Source organism: Microcebus murinus, chromosome 10, assembly GCF_040939455.1.
Source record: "Microcebus murinus isolate Inina chromosome 10, M.murinus_Inina_mat1.0, whole genome shotgun sequence".
Taxonomy (NCBI): domain Eukaryota; kingdom Metazoa; phylum Chordata; class Mammalia; order Primates; family Cheirogaleidae; genus Microcebus; species Microcebus murinus.
In genome coordinates, this window is record NC_134113.1 from 88,149,291 (window position 1) to 88,154,474 (window position 5,184).

At 45.2% G+C, this 5,184-nt stretch overlaps 1 long non-coding RNA gene across 1 annotated transcript; it reads left to right on the forward strand.

The window, feature by feature from the left end:
- The first annotated feature begins 884 nt into the window (after nt 1-884).
- Nucleotides 885-3,509, forward strand: LOC105876683 (uncharacterized). The gene is made up of 3 exons (XR_012921342.1): nt 885-973; nt 2,569-2,635; nt 2,729-3,509. It is a non-coding gene; the product is annotated as an uncharacterized LOC105876683 (long non-coding RNA).
- Nucleotides 3,510-5,184: the final 1,675 nt, after the last annotated feature.

Sequence of the window (5,184 nt, forward strand, 5' to 3'; positions counted from 1 at the left end):
ATATAACCGCTTGCCAGTGAGGTGGCGGTGTAGACTCCGGTTTAAAAGCTTCGGAGCCAGTGTCTTTGCCTGCCACGTGTGACACCTTACAGTAAAATACCTACTCTTTCTGAACTTCATTTTCCTCATCTCTGAAATGGGACCGATCATAGCCTAGGGAGTTAGGGCGAGTACTGAATAAGGCGTTTTAAGATACGAAACACTTGGTAGGTGTCCGGTTTGCAGGGAGCTCTGTGATTAGTACTATTCCCATCACCTCCTCTCTAGCCTGCTGCATCTTCTCTTCATGGGGGTAAATGTATCATCTCCTACCAAAACAAAAAACCCCCCAAACAACAGAGAGACCTTCCAGCACAGTCCGTAGCAGCCCAGAGTCTAACAGTTAATGAAATGCATGCAGAAGTGCTTCGTAAGTTATTTATTTGTGTAATGACCACCAGATAGAACGTGCCAGCAAGTTCTGTGTGTGCTGGGTTTTCGCACATAAATAACGCAGAGTGCGTTGCGGTCCAGTTGTCTCTAGATGTGTCTATGCTAAAAAAGACTAAAATGGCATTTTTGACATCTTTCAGCCTGATTTCTCCCGCCCCCAATCTCTTAGGGTGCTTCTGAAACCTGCAGACAATTCCTAGTTGAGCCTGTGTCGCTGAGATCTGTAAGCGCCATGGGCCGCCACTCCCCAGCCCCAGGGCTCACTTCCGGTTAGAGAAGACCTGGGGGTGTGGAGGGAGCCTCTCTGGAAGATTCTAAACATCTTTGGCCACTCAGGGCAGAGGGAGTTCTCACACACACACAGCCTCCATCCCACCAGGCAGACCTGGACTTTGACTCACAGGAAGCTTTTGGGGTTTTGGGGGGGAGGGTGGGGGGGTGGGGCAGGGATGCCCCAGCTCTGGAAAGTTCTGCGCTGAACTTGGCCGCAGGATGTGCACACCCTCGACAGCTGCGGACCACGGCTCAGATTAGACATTCGGTGAGAGGAGCCGCTTCAGGGTGGGACTGACGAGATGTCAGGGGGTTCTGGCACGTGGGGGGAGGGGAGCCAGAGGGCAGGATTGTCACTCCAGTGTCACCTAACGCTGCTGCGCCTCTTAGTCGAGAAGGTTGGGTACAGCTTGTACGTATTTTGGGACACAGATGAGGAGAGTATGTTGACAGTTTTGAGTAGGCAGATTGCCCCTTAACGCCCAGGGCTTGAGAAGGTGTGATAATTGGGGTACAGATGACAACCGCAGGTAGGGCACTCCCACCGCAGCTATGCGCAGTGCACTTTGGGGTTGAGCAACAATGCAGCAGAGGTGGTGTGAACTGCAGGGTGTGAAGTGTTGCTCCCTTTCTCTCAGACCCTCTCTCCCGTCTCCCCCCAGCGCACACGCCTTAAACCACCCACGGAACTACCGGTGACACACTATCCTCCCCTCCCCCAACGCCGCAGCCAGCTCTCTCTGAAAACTGATACCCTGAGGCCCTTTTTCCCTTTACCAGCCACGATTAGGAGCAGTACGAGAGAAAATGCGGACCGGATCGTGGCACACAGGCAGTGCTCCGTAAGTTCTCCTCCTGTCCCCAGGCCACCGCGCCGGCTCCAGGCCTGACATTTTATCTGACTTCGCTACTCCAGGAAACAGCTTCAGGCTCCAGCGAGTCCAGGCCAAACCCGGTTCTTTCTTTGGAAGTCCATTTTGTGTTTTCCGTTTCACCCTAGTCAAGTCTCAGCCGAGGCTGTTGTTCTCAATCCAGCTCAGAAACTGGCTCAAACCGCCCTGAACTGGATCTGGTGGCTGTTGAGACACAGTTTCTGCCTCTTTGTTAGGGCGGATCCGGCCTCATTCGAGCTTCAGTTTCCCTCCCTTCTGTCTTCCCAGAGTCACCACCAGCAATTCCCCTCCCCCCCCAGTTTGGCTTTTTTTTTTTTTTTTTTTTACCCTTCCCTGGGCCAAGACCCCAAGAAGTAGATTAAATTTTCTTTAATAAAAAAGTGGATTTAGGTTGCACAAACCTTCTGCTTTCCTTTCATGAACTATTAAGTCCTGCTTTCCTCAAAGTTGTCATCTAACCAGTTGACATGGTGCCCTCAAAATCTTGGCTCCGGGTCTAACCTAGAAATAACTTAAATTTTCACCCTGGGTGGAAATAACTGTGAATTTCCCATCAAAGACTGGACCTGGAGCACCTTGATGGAGCACCTTGTTCATTTCCGTCTTGGAACCATATTTCAATTAAAATAATGTATTCATTTCTTTGCTGAGAAATGACAAACTGGTATGTACAGAATTTTTTTTTGGTTGTTTTTTAAACGGTCACCCACATCCTGGCTTATCCATTGTTGTCACTGTGCAATTCCTAGAGAAAAAGAACTAAAGAACTGAGATGTTTTTTTGGTTTTCGAACATGTAGTTTTAAACCCTGGCTCAGATTCTGTGCATTGTGGGGTGAGGAATGCTGTTTGGGGAATGCGCAGGGCCCATTCCTGACATAGCGCAGGTGGAAACAAAACTGGGGTGACACGGAATAAGGAGGGTAGGACAGGGCTGGGCTTTTTGTAAGTTCTTTTTTTTTTTTTACTAGAAAACTTAAACATTTCTTACGTTTTGGAACTAGATAGAGGCGACGATCGCAGAGCATTGTGACTGTAGTAAGTGCCACTAAATTGTACACTTTAAAGTGGCTAATGTTATGTTGTGTGAGTTTTACCCCAATAAAAATAATGGAAGCGTTTCTTTTCCAGAAACTCTCATTTTCTTCTGTGTGTTTCGAAAATTCAGAGAAGAGACACTTGGATATAAGCAACCATAACCTGGGCGTGGTTCCATCTGAGCTCCACGGCGCCCTGGTCGCCCTCTGCTGGCCGATCTGAGCAACGTGTCACCGTGTCGGAAGGCCTTTTCAGAACGTCCCAAATTTATGTCGAAGGACAAATACGAGGCTGCTGTGCTAAGACTCTAACGTACCTGTTTCATGTGCATTTTATTTGTCTTAACTCACGCATGTGGTAGTGAAAGAGGATCGCAGGTGTATTCCTTCGACGATGTTACAGGGGATTAATTATAAATGAATGATTTCAGAATTCACCCCCAAATCTCAAAACAGAAACAAAAAAAAAACGTCGTCATTTCTCCTGGGTTTAAACTTAGAGTGAAATTGCTTAGTTAAGTGTTTGGTTTCAGTAGAGCATAAAGCCCTGGAAAAAAGCCAATTACAACAGTCGATCTGGAAAAGCTATTTTTGCATGCAGGAAGGGAGAGATTGGCTTTGTCTAGTCAGTGCTCTGAGAAAGATGCGAGTGCAGGTTTGGACTAAGGAAGTCGTCAAACTGTAGGTAAAAAAAAAAAGATGTGAATCCATCCATTGAAATTGTTTTTATGACATTTAAGAATCATAAATTATTATTGTGGGAAGACACACAGTATATGCTATATAGGATTTTCCAAAATGTTCAGTATCAGAGCGGATTTAAGAGGCGTGGAGGTTGGCCAGATTGGTCGCGCATGCCTGTAGTTCTGGCTGCCTGAGAGGCTGAGGCAGGAGGATCGCTTAGCCTAGGAGTTTGGGGTTACAGTGAGCTGTGATCGTGCCATTGCACTCCAGCCTGGGCAAGACCTTGTCTCAAGGAAAAACACAACAGAAAAAAAGGGTGGAAGGCAAGTGATCCAGACTTGCCCTGTGATGGTTACAGCTGCTCTTAGTTTTGGACCTTCACATCTTCTATTTCACATGCTTGAAATCCCCTACCCCCCCAGCCCCCTCCTGGCCCCAGCTCCCCCTACAATCTGGTCAAGCCTTCCTTAGAAGCCTTCCTGAGCCAAGCAACCAAGCTTTCCACTTGGTTATCTTCTTACAGGCATCCTCTTTTTTCCCTGTTATAGTACCACTATAATTTACAAATTACATATATTTATTTTCGTGTATATCTACCTCCCCCAGCTAGTATGCTAAATTCCCTGAGGCCATGTCTGTTTGATCAAAACTGTAAAACCAGCTCTTGGCAGCGTATCTGGTAAAAAGTTAGCAACTAACCAATCTTGGTTGAACTGATGAGTTCAACTCAAATACCATTTCTGTGGTCCCAGTTCACCACTTCTTGGATTCTTCTTTTACACCACGTAGCTCTTTTAAGATTCAGCCTGTTTTTTGTTCTCTTGGGAACTCTCAGCAACTACTGATTTATTTTGAGGTTCCTCTTCCCATAATGAGAGCTAGTGAGTAGAATGGAATTTCACAGTTTCTTACATTTTATGCTCTAAAAAAAGATAAAATAGTACTATAATTCTTACAGTCTGTGTTTTCTCATCTGTAGTGTTTGATTTTACTCTGAAATGGGATTCTTCCTGGGTTTCAATTTCTGAATCTGAAGTTGGCCACATGGTGTTCCATCTCCCACCCTTTATCAAAACTGTCTTGTGACTAGGGAGGAAGGAAGAGTTTACCAACTCCTCCTTCCAAACAGTCTCCTCCTCCTGACCAGAGACAGACTTATCCAAGCAGAGATTTAAATGTTCCTGAATTTCAAGTAGGCTTGTTCACTGGACTTCAGCCTAACACTAGAGTAATCTCTTTGGGGCATTTCTTTACCTAGGCAAATTAGCTACCAGTACACTGTTTCAAAAGCTATGCTGGGGGTTAAAGGACTTTACAGATGTGGCTTTATTCTAGATTCATTGACTGATGGTTGTGTAACTGATGGTTTTAATCGACTGATGGTTGTGTAACTGATAGAATTTCCGTCTATAAAATGCTGTGACTTTAACATCTTTTTAATTGGCATAGGGTAATAAATATTAAATAGTTAAGAGACTGAATATGGAGATCAGATGAACTTAAGGCTCTGAAGCCTGGGTTTTCTCATCTCTTTTGTTTTTTCATCTATAAAAAGGAGAACTCTACAGAGTTGTAATAATCATTATAATGGTATTTATAGAGCAATAACTTTGCGCCAGTTACTGTTCTGATATGTATGTATGTGTTGTATGTATAAACAACATTGTGTAAAACATTTAATCCTTACAGCCACCTTTTGGGGAAAGTACCATTGTTCCCATTTTACTGCTAGGGACATGGAGACACAGAGAGGTTAGGTAACTTGCCCAATGTCACACAGCTAGTAGGTGGCAGAACACACACACAAAACGAGGCTGCTTGAGTCTGTGCTTTTGAAACCCTTGTGCCATTTGGGTGGCACAAGAT